Below are 13208 nucleotides of genomic sequence, written 5' to 3' on the forward strand. Positions count from 1 at the left end.
AAAAACGTTAGTGCTTTTTTACCCATTTTCAGTTAGAAAATTACGCTTTTTTACCCCTTTTTAATTTTTTTGCGCGCGTTTTGCTTGACCAATGTTGGCAACACTGAAACCCGTACCATTGTGTGTTTTTTATGTTGTGGCAATGTTGTTCTAGCTTCGCTTGTACATGGTTTAGAACCGTGCTTATCATTAGTGCCATCTATTTACAAATTTTTGAACTTTGTAATTTATTTTACATCAGTGATGGTAAATACTTTTAACTTGGAACACATTTGCCCAATTTGCAACCCTCTTGTATATACATATCATGAGTAATTTTGTATTAATTTATACTTGGTTAAAAATAATGTTGGTAATTTCCTTTAAAACAGCTCTTCACGCTTGTTTTGCATATGTGAATTAAATAGAAAAAAATCTTATATCTAAGAAACTATTAAAGCTAGAATCTTAAAATTTTATATGAATAACTTTCACATTCATAATTTTTTCATAGATAAATGGAAATTGGAAACTTGCAATAATTTGCTTGGCATCTCTCATATGTAACATATTGTTAATCTGGAAACTATTGTGTTTAGAATTTTCAAAATCGTTAAGTGGTTTTTTTATTTATACTAGAGGGTAGAACAAAAAATATTGTATTGCATTAGAAAAAGAATTATTTTTTCGGGAATAAAAGTATATATTAAATTTTAGCATTAAGAAATAAATAGGACATAAAATATATACTCATCAAGAGAAGTTATAATAAACCTTTAAGAAAAATGTTATAATTTAGTAACTAAATAAATAATTTTTTGGATTATTATGTATTTAAATTCGATTGGGTTAGCGAAGCACACGGTGTGCTTTGCTAGTTTATATAATAAACGTTAAAATCATTTCGGGAAGGCAATTTCGTACAGAAGCTATAGTTACAGCGGTTTATAATACAAAAAGTGTTTGATGTACGTTATGTACATTGTTTTCAATGCTTTAGTATCTATCTATATTAAATTTTTTATATTTAATTTAAATATTATTATATATTTTAATTTCAATAATTTGTATGAAATTATGTTGAGTTTAAATGTAAAAACTGTAAATTTTTCAAAAATTCGATTAGTTGCACAAAAACATGCGTCAAGGACCTATCTTATAATACAATAAGATGAGTTTCCTTAGGAATAAATATGAAAAAAATCATGAAAACTTAAAAATATCTTATTATCCTTTGATATACATACATAGCTGACCAAATATTAGAGTGAACTATTTTTTACCAAAAGCAACAGCAACTTCTATTTTGAATCCATACTAATGTACATACATACAGAACAACATTAGTATTGATTCAACAAATTTATAGAGTACAATAAAGTACTATAAATAGTATGGTACTGAGTTAAAATTTCAGTTTAGTGACAAATTAAACAAGTTTGCAAAACGTATATATAACTATGTACTTATGTACACAGACATTATACATACATATATACGTAATTACATATGAACATATTTTTAGATAAAATGCTTCATATTAAATTTTACAACCGTTTTTGAGATTTTTTTGTTTTGCCTGTTTTTGCTATTGTAGGATCTGTAGAACGAAAAATCTGTGACTTCAACATCATGAGAATTGACCAAAAACATAAAAATTTGTGATGATTGCTACATTTGTTTGTATTATATAATAAAGATTTCTTAAGTTTCTACGAGGGATGTAACGATTGCTCGTTTTCACATAGCAAATATTAAAATTTCCTGCGTTGTGTTTTACATTTTATATTTAGATTTACTTGTATTATACTATTTGCATTCTGAAAACTTAAATAATAATAATAAATAAAGAAAACACGTTTAATTAACTTGCCATTTGAATATAATCATTTAAATAAAAACACTTAATCTAATTTTAATTTATTAATCTAAACCCCCGTAATGAAAAAGATATTAAAAAATTATATTAGGATTATTAAGCATATTTTCCATACAAAATTCCTACAGTAAATCATCAACAACTTTATTAAGCATTTATGAATATAGGGTTAACGCATTTGCAATAGACACTCTAGAAATGTGAAATACATACATATGTATGTACAATGTACATTGTACATACATAAGTATGTTTTATTATATTAAAAATATTGTTCTAATATAGTAGATATATTTGTAGGTATATTTTGAATTTGTTAAACTGGTAAAAAAATTTAATTCAAATTCTGTAAAAAAAAATGTTCATAATTTAAAGTCAAAGTACTATTAATGACAATTTATAATTATTGGTAAGTGGATAAAATTTCTTATGTTTTTCAAGAATGTACATTTACCTGGATTTATATAGATTTGGTGAAATACAATAAAATAACTTGCACGGAGATACATCTATTAACGTATGTACATATGTATGGTTAAATAAACATTGTGTGTAATGAGTGACTGACTACTCATGTGTATTTGAATATATCATGTAGAGTAGTTCGACCACTTTTTTCAGTTTGGATATAATGATTTTTTCTATTTTTTTTAGATATTTTTATAAGTTTTTTAAAGAACTAAAATTGAATTACGGGAGTATTGACCAGTATATAAATTTTAAATTTCGGCATATTCATTCCTAACAATAGAATTGAAAATTTTATAAGGTTTTACGTATACAATAAAATTAAATGAAATTCATATTTACACCTGACACCCTTATTTATATTTATAATTTTTTTAAAAAATTAATATTTAATCTGATTGATTAGATTAATAAAATATTTTACTGAAAACAAATCTTAAAATATAATAATAATATACAAAATTATTAGGTTCTTTGCAAACAATGCGATTCTCAATATATTGTATTAGATTAGATAAATATTTTGATGTTAACTATCGAAGTTTTATAAAAAAAGCATCCATGCTAAGAAAAATAAGTGCGATTTAAAAAATTCCCTTGATTTTCACTATTTTGTTCCTACATTTGCGTATTAGAACTTTTAAAATGATTGTTTTAAATCGAAAATGTTTTAACAAATTATTGCACAATTATCGATCGTCACCTGAAATGCAAGAAGCCCTAAAACACTTCACTTTACGTTGAAAATTTGTTCATACAAATTTTTGAAAATAAAAAAACAATTTGTATGAAAAATTAAGTGAGGGGAAGGGATTTACAAAATAACCCCCTTAAAATCGACTTTTTGATTGAAAATTGTCTACTATATCAAAATGCATGTTAAAAATCTAATGTGAAAAACTCCGATTTTTTCAGAAGTGTTGTTACGCCCTTTTGCAGTTTAGGAGACTTATTTGAATTTAAACTTTCATAAACAGAACTTATTCGGTTATATTTATCTATATATAGGCGAGGAGCCACGCGCACATGCAGAATAAGTAAGAAAAGTTGGATATCTCAGAACCTGTAGCACCTTCCAAAATAAGGAAATATTAAATCAGTATATCTGAGAAAATATAACAGTTATAGTTCTCAAATTTTATAGGGGACACTTTAGTGTCAATAAGATGAAGATTAGAAGAATTAATTATGAATTAAATTTAAAAAGTTTAAAACGTTAGGGTTTAATCTTAAAACTCGGCACGAAAAACTTTAACATCCTTATAATCTCTTAATATCTTTCTTGGATCTAAGAAACTATAAGTGCTAAAATCTTTTACATGTATAACTTTGACATTCATGGTAACATTTAGAGAAAAATTGGCATGTCGCATATAAATTAGATACAAAATTTCCTATATTTATAAAATTATTATTATTATTATTATTATTATATGTGAGTTTTTATTAGAATATTTAAAAACCTAAACCAATCGGTTTCAAATATTTTCGAATTTTATTTAAGGAAGATTTCATGAATCCATATTTAAATTTTTTTTAACCGATTTAGATGACACTTTGCTAAAATATATAATAAAGACGCGTATTTTTAATGTTTGATGTCATCGAATATATTTTTATAATTATATAAAATGTCCTTAACATATGAACTAAATATTTAATGCCATTGTGGCTAATAGAGAAAAAACAGATATCAAATTCGGTTTAAAAAGCTAAAAATACATTATTTAGATTATTTTACAATGTTAACAGAAGTCGAAGTGTTCAAGTGTCTAAAAACCCAAATAAAAAAAATTATACATATAGCTCATAGTCAATTTAATATACAAAAAAAAAACAATCAATCGAGTGGTAGGGTCAAAATATCGAATATTTGATATTAATAAACATTTTTGTTTATTTTCACAATACATACATACTATAATAATACAAAATTATTTTACAAACAAAATCATAATAGACATACCAACATTGTATGTACCTTAGTATAGTTATATTAAGTATGTATACATAATATGTATGTATATTGTATGTGAATTTCAAATTGAGAAAAATTTAAACGCACCACACTACCGATCAGCAAAGAATCAAATAAAACAAATTGTCGATTTGGCTGATATGTGATACTACCGTGTAGAGTAATTATATACGAATACGTTACTACGAACCTATAAATTCATGGTATTAACATTTTTTCATTTATTTTTGTTTCTTCATCATAATTTGAGGGAAAAAAATTAGAAAAAACTCTAAGCCAAACAAACTAATAATAAAATAAGCAACACAAAATCTAAGCGTCTAACATGTAAAACCTAAAGATACTAAAACAAAAACAATTTATACCTCATGGAACCAGTTTCTGGTTTGATAAATATTTTATTTGATGTTGGTAAATGACAAGATAATCCAAAGTAATCAATCAAAATTATTTGAATTTGTAAGCCACAATCAAGTTGTGCCAGTGCTTGCGTACCACTTGATTAAGCCACGTTTAGAATTTTGTATTCCAATAGACAAGCTTTTTTAATAGAAAAACAATTATGAACCTATTGTTGATCTGCTTATAGCATTTATTTACAAACACATTTATGTACATATGTATATGTTCATATTTATGCGTGTTGTACCTATTTAATATATCGCTCCTTTACTTTAAGACTGATATAACCCAAATTTCGTGTTTTTAATATGCGCATTTCATAAAATTTTATCAAAAATGTCTACAATATTCGATATAAGATGTGGTTTTGTTCTTAAGTTCAAAACTAAATATAATGTTTACAAGAATATTTTGAGAAGTTATTATAAATTTACAATGGAAACGAATTAATTACAAATGCATTATTTTTTAAATTTATTTAATAAATAGTAAACTAATATTTATTGAGTTATGCGAGTCTTATTGTAAATGAACGATTTGTATTCATAATTAGACACGTAAATAATGCAAATTTAGTAATCTAATAAAAAGGGAATATACGTATATATTTCGGAACGTTTTTCCTTTGCATCGGAAAGGATTGTGAAATCTTGTTAACTTCGATATACAATGTAAATATGTATAAGTTATTTGACATTTGAATTACTAAATTATGGAAAACTAGATTTTTGTACCCGCCGTTGCCCGGGGTTTTAAGTGGTTTCTTAAAATTATACTTAAGCATTCTCCCGTCAGAGTTTATAAGGATATGCCCTCATATAACCCTCTTTTAGAAAATTCCGTTTTTGGCAATAAATTTTTAAAATATTTCCTAATTAAGGTAAAAATTAATTTAAATGTTTTATTAATATAAAAATTGTTGTAGGGCATCATATGGTCGGATATGCCCAACTATTTTTACGTTTATTTATTTGTTTTATTTATTAATTGAAGTAGTTTCTCTGAAAATATGCATTCATTGAGTCCCTTTACGCACACAGAGAAAACAGATTCGTTGCAGTAACCGAATTTGTTTCCAATCGAATTTAGTCGGTTCTAACAACTACCACATAATTCTATTGCAGTAACTGTAAAATTCGATTAGTATTTTCGAATACATGAAACTCCGAATTATTTTAAAAAAATAATTCGTTAATAAGAATTGGAACTATTAGTATTTACAACTGAAATATTAATTATAATGCCTTTATTTGTGGATTTTATTTATAAGCAATCAAATTCAAAAAACACGTAAAAATGTAGACGATACACACATTTTAAATACTTCTCGCATCTCGTTTAGGGGAATATTATGTACATGTTTGACTTTTTGGTTGAAGCGACTTTCCTTTCAGTTTTTGGAGAAATATTCTACGTTGAACGGTTTGCATTTCTTGTAGATTTTAATTACTTGCATTTATTCCTGCAAACTCAAATAAATCTTTTAAAAGCAGCTACAAAATGGATTTTTGATTAAACATTACCATTTTCAATTTTATTCGCCTGTAACATTAAACATCAAGCCGCAACAGCAATTCTATTTATCTTTTTAAATATTACAAATATTATAACCATTTTTTTTAGTAAATATTTTTGTAGACGTCAACAAAAACTACCAAATAATCGGTTGAGAATTTCGAATTTATTTAGACTGTTTAACTTTTTCAACTGATAATTGGTTGTGATGACAGAATAATGTTTATTTAACTAAAAATTTGTAGCTTTAACTCTTTTTTCGGTTACAAATACTAATATTTGAAATAATTACATTTGAATGCTAAATTTAATTCGGTTGTATTTACCGAATTTATAAAAAGAATTATATGAAAGACTAAATTGGTTAATATAATAATTTGGAAATTGTTAAAACCATAATTTGATTACAATCATGGATTTTCAGTTCTAAATGTAGAAAATCACTTATATGTATAGTTTTTTAATAGCGGCAATGGAATTTTAGTTAACTTTACTAAATATTTATTATGGAAACCGATTTCCTATCGATCTTTTTTCTGTGTGCAGCAAATACAGATTTCCTATTTTTAACAGTTTTTTCCCCTAAGACTGGGGTTTCTAAATATATGGACATATATGTGAGACTCTCAATATCTAAGTTTATAATATTTTGGATTAAGAATAGAAAAAAATCGTCCTTAAAGCACAAAAGTACTAATTTTGTCGGATTTTCGCCATTTCGGATTTTGTCCCCTTCCGGTCCAATTTTGTAACGGCACTTTGCTAATATATATTTCTAACAAATTAAGTAGTTTAATCGAAAATGCTATTGCTTAATGATAGTCAAAATCATCATTTACTATCAAAAGTACTCATTTTGCCCGTTTTTCACCATTTTACCACCCTTTTTGCCCCATCCTAGTCCAAGTTCTGACAAAAATATAGTCTATAACACTCTCCAAGAATAGATCTATCATTGTTCCAAATTTGAAAAAAAATCGGTCCGGCCGTTTAGGCATGATTGACAAACGAACAGACTTACAAAGAGATTTATAATATATATTAGGATTGTCGGCTATAATTTTTAGAATTATGTTTCGAAAAATAAACATTAATGTTGTAATTTCTAAATGCTATTCATGTATGTACATTAGACCGACTCACTCTGTGTGAAAAGCAGAAACGTGTTTTTGTTACTACATTACGGAAACCCTATATATTTAGGAAGTACTGTGTGAATTTTATTTAGAATTGTATAATATTGATTCTTATTCAATAAAGCTAACACTAAGTACCATCCTAGCCACTCTAAGTATGGAGACATCACCGTATACCACTATAAAACTATTACATGCTGAAATCTTGAATTTTTTATTTTATGAATAAAATACAGTAGGCGTATTTGAATCTGGATAGTTATTCTTGATTTGGGTTCTAAATATATATAAGTGTATGTATTAGCTGAAAGATATTGCTTTTGTTTGTAACTAGTTATTTTTTGGTCATCGTCGAACAAAAATAAGTAGTCATTCACCAAAAAAGTTAGTTACTCTTACTTACACATTTATCCAATATTATGTAGGTATGTAAAGATTTTGCTGGGTAATAATTCTTTGGGTCATTTCATCAATTATATTTTTTTAAACATCTCATAATTATATTTCATGGATTTACACTTGTTCTAAACATATAAACAAAAATTTTATATTGAAGTTGCCTCATTATTTTCCTCTAAAAATTTTTAATGCAAATAACTTTACAGTTTTTTTTTTCATTTTCCCCATTTTACACAATCTCTATTTTTATTTGGAAAAAATAAATTTACTTTTTACCTGTTTTTTATTAATTTTATTTACGAATAAAAAACTAAATTCTCTTTAAAAAATGTAGGCAAAAAACTTCGTTGATTGACTGTATTCAATATTTGCTATCATTTGAAAGGCGTTTTAAAGCCGCGTCGCCCGCAATGACGTATTTTATCATAAACCATATGCTCATAAACGTCATATTCCAAAAAATTTTAAATTGTTAGGGTTTTCATTAATATACTTAAATAAAATGTGTGGACAATTTTAAAACTTTTGCATACCATTATAAAAACCTTTCAAATGATACCACATATTGTATATTTTGTTTATAAAAACCTGTAAAATTAAAAAAAACTATAAAGTGACTTTTTTGTAACCGGTCTAGATCTCGAACTTCCATCTATAGACTAGAAATGTTTTAGAAACCATCATAAAACAAAACAAAGCTTTTTTGAAACTGGGTAAAATATTTAACATGAAAAATTACATCCTCAAGACGATTTTTTCTTCAAGCTGTCCAGCTCACTAACGGACAACATAACAGCGAACATTTTGAGGGGTCTAACTCAAGCTTCATTTTTTATATAATGTATAATGACAAAACGGAGTTTCATGTCCCGACGTTTTTCCATGTCTTACATGGGAAAATGTGTTACCTACATTAATAATAGAAATTGTAATTTCTAATACAAACCTAAAATTATAAATTGTGTAGATTTGTATACAACTAAAAACAAAAAATACAAGTCCTGATTCGAGGCATTATTAAAAGTTATTCTAAAAATTTCATAAAAATCAAAAGTAAAAAATAAAAAATTTTTTGCTCAACAAATTAAAAAAAAAAAATTTTAAAACATATACATAAATAATACTACATACATACTACATAGATACATAAATAACAAAGAAATCAACAAATGTCAACACTTTTCAATTGTTGTACATTATGTTGCAGTTTAATCTGTGAATCTGCATGTAGTGTTATTCATACATACATTCTAGTATTTATTTGGTCTGGTTAACGACTTTTTATATTCCTTAATGGTTTTCACTTGTTACAAACGCACCATATTCGGATTACAATGCATACCTATAGTGGACACAAGCAGTAATAATAATAACAACAATAATAATAATAATAAACTTGTTGTCTTTAAATGATGTTGCGCCACTAAATGCAAGCGTTTATGTCAAATTAATGTCAATCCCTTCGGCAACAATAAACTGAAAAAATATTCTCAAAAATAAGTATACATTCATACATATTTATTGTCGTCTTTTTAAATGTGTAGATACATTCATATATATGTTTTTAGTACAAAAATTCTATTACTCAAACCTGCATACTACAAATATCATTTAAGCTCAATTCAGCCTTTTTTATATTGAAAAACAAATACTGCATCTATGTTTTTTTTCAAGAATCAAATGATTCAGGTGATTGTGTATATACATACACACTACAATAAAACTAAACACACAAGGACATATTTGTATGAAATCAAAAGGAATAGATGACTCTCAATTCATAATAAATATGGAAATGTGTACTTATTGAATATTAGCATACTTAGAGATATCTTGTATCTGCAAGTTGGTGTAGTAATAGTTGTAATAATCGCAACATTAAACACTGATAACTAAGCTCATCAACATCTCTGGTGTGCAAAAGGCCATTGAAAATGTGATACATTGTCCTCGAAGATGTGAATTTTTAACAAAACAAATTTACCGGATACTAAAATGGTTTTTCGATAACATTAACGACAGCAGTTGTTGCTTCTTTTAAAAAAATATTGAGATTTCTTTTATTTATATTAGGTATATTTTTGTAGTATTTTTGAGAACAACCCTTTAGATTAAAATAAACTTGTACACATAGAAGCACTATAAAAAGGAAAAAATATGTTTGCTGCCAAAACTTTAAATCGTAATATGTATGTGTATTACCGATACCTTTAGTTAGTATTGTGTAATAATTTACTTAAAACGGAATTGAACATAAATAAGAAAACACTTGAGATTTCATATTGAATTGAAAGATGCACTGATTATTATCTGTGATTTGTCCATTACAAGACAATTTCAAGTTATGTATGTATGTATGTATGTATGTATGTATGTATGTATGTATGTATGTATGTATGTATGTATGTATGTATGTATGTATGTATGTATGTATTTATGTATGTATGTATGTATGTATGTCTCACGTAATTTACCAACCATGGTGTCGAGATGCCTACTAGCCTACCAGGGCACTCATTGTATGGGATCAGTGAAACTGAATACTATTGAAAACACAACAAAAGAAAGGCCTTTAAAATCATACATAATGCATGTGGAACGTAGCATCCGAAAAATATTTTTTTATTTATGGACCGATTTTGTTGATTTTAAATGGTAAAATTCCCAAAAGCATATTCGGTGTTTGTTTGATACAGAGTATATGTATATGAATACATTATAGGCAGGGAAATTTGTAGAAATTTCACAAATATATATATATATATATATATATATATATATATATATATATATATATATATATATATATATATATATATATATATATATATATATAATATATATATAATATATATATATATATATATATATTATATATATATATATATATATATATATATATATATATATATATATATATATATATATATACTATAACTAAACTATGTTCACTGTAACAATATATTCTTATTAAAAACATATAATTGTTATTTTAATTTTATTTAAACAATATTGTTGTTACTGTAATAATTTTCATGTTCATGGTAATTATAAATTTGATTATGATTCATTGAAAAATAATAATTTTTTCAATAACTAAGTAATGGTAACGATGAAAACATATTGTGTTACTAACAAACATTTAAACTTACAAATAACCATTATATGTAATGTAACTATATATTATATAACAATTGTATGTTATGTTGTCATAAATAACCATTATATGTTTTGTTGTTCTATGTCTGTTGATACAACAACAAAACAACTTTAGCCATACACCTCACGCATATTATTTTCTGTGTGTGCGAAAAAGAGTTGAAATAATTCTCATTTGGTTTATAACATTATATGTATAAGTATTTCACTTTGCGTAGAATAATGTAGTTATGTTTTTGCGAATCAAATTGAAATTTGTCATTCGTGTCGTTTAATGTAGATTTTTACTTTTTCAAAAACTGTAATTCTACTGGTTCAGTTTAAAATAAATCTGATTTCGATATATATTTTTAACGACATTTTGATCACATTGGATCATATTATAATCATGTATAACATGTAAATAAAAAATATTATGATTAAATATTTTAGCTCATTTTAATCATAATATGATATTTTAAAATTGTTACAATAACCATAATATATTTAGACTACAATCATAATTAACCATTCTATGTTGCTCTTAAAACATGATTACCACAATCATGCTTTTTCTCTGCGTGTATATACTGCAAATATTTCATTATAAATATTAAACAGTATATAGCCAAGATCTGCAGCACAAATTGGTAAAATTGTATGGAGTATGGTTTACTGTATGGATTACTGTTTACCCCCTTATTTATAACAACATTTAATTTGTCACATACAAAAATATTCGACCTATACCCACCTTAAAGAATACCAATCGGTTTAGAATCGTTTTCTGAGTCGATTAAGCTATGTCCGTCTGTCTGTCGGCAATTTTCAAGATAATTTGATGAAATTATGCACACAGGTTTTTTTGGCCTAAGGATGAAGCCTATTGAAAATGGTTGAAATCAGTCCATTATTTCACCTAGCCCCCATAGAACAGAACCCCCGAAAAGGGCTTCTGAGCTCATAATTATGTTAAATATACAGGTATATCGATAAAATGCATCGCAACTAAGTTTTATAGAAGTCTTGATGACCCTGCCAAATTTCATAAAGATTAGGCCCCATTTGACCCTAAATCCCAAACAAAGTACCCTGCAGAAAATTACTTAAATATCCAAAAATAACTTATAAACACAAATATCACGATGAAATTCAGCACAATAAAATATTATGTAAATATAAATACATTCACAAAATTTTATTGGGCTTGGTCCATATTTGCCCATAGCCCCCATATAAAGCCTCTTTTCAGAAAATTAGTTTTTCATCCATAAATTCCTTAAATGTATCGGAACAATGTAATATTAAAGATAAATGCTTTATTGTGAAGAATAAATCTCATTTAATATTCATAACTGATGTAGGGAATGATATGGCTGCCACGCCCGACTATACTTTCTTACTTGGTTTATAAAACAAAATTTTCGTACGATATTTGATTTATGAAATAAATAAATAAATAAACAATGGAAAAATCCTAATAAAAACTGTTCAATGACTTGTACTTATATAACCAATTACTTTTAAACGTTTACTTAATAGTCTGTATTTCTATTAAGTACTTTCCAGCAAAAATAAAACAAGATATTTCCTAAAGAATAACAGTTATCACCACTTCAAAATGTTAATATTATTTAAGTCAAATTATTTCTAGTATCCTTCAATATGTGTTAATATCATAACTTCTTCAGCTCTTTTTTAGTACTTCCATGGAGTAAATTCTACTTCTTTTTCGCTTTTTTTGGATGCACTTTTTTTGCTTTATTATTAATTATTATTATTATGACTTACATACAATCAGATACGAAAGTACTTTATTTTGAGTTTTGCTGTTTTTTTTTGCACATTTCGCACAAGCAATTGTTTTTCACAAATGGAAAGAAAATAGTTTTTATGTGTGAAAACTATTATTAAATGCGGTTATGTTGTGATCAAAAGAACAAGAGACGCAGGTTCGTATTCTGAGTAAGCAATATTATTCTGCGACAAACGAACTTACTTCCTATTAGTAAGCGAGCGTGGAAAGTTATCAATGTTATCACCATGTTAAAATAATTCGTTAAAATGCCAATAAATAAGTAGAGAAAAGCGTTTTTTCATCATAGTAAATGATTTTTTGTGCAAGACTGGGATAATTAAAATGCTGAGTAATTTGTATGGACATTCAAAAAAGAGGCATCGGCAAAGTGTAACGCTACAAGGACATTTATTAGCATACCTACATATACACTAAATATCATCTAATCACTAATATGTATGTACATAAATACATATATATATATATATATATATATATATATATATATATATATAT

At 26.0% G+C, this 13208-nt stretch overlaps 1 protein-coding gene across 3 annotated transcripts in view; it reads left to right on the forward strand.

Moving 5' to 3' along the window:
* The window catches only part of LOC111679057 (transcription factor AP-2-epsilon), a 148711-nt gene that overhangs the window by 113174 nt on the left and 22329 nt on the right, over positions 1-13208 (forward strand). The gene's annotated exons all lie outside the window — the stretch shown is intronic.

The sequence above is a fragment of the Lucilia cuprina genome, chromosome 5, assembly GCF_022045245.1.
Source record: "Lucilia cuprina isolate Lc7/37 chromosome 5, ASM2204524v1, whole genome shotgun sequence".
In the NCBI taxonomy this organism is placed as follows: Eukaryota; Metazoa; Arthropoda; class Insecta; order Diptera; family Calliphoridae; genus Lucilia; species Lucilia cuprina.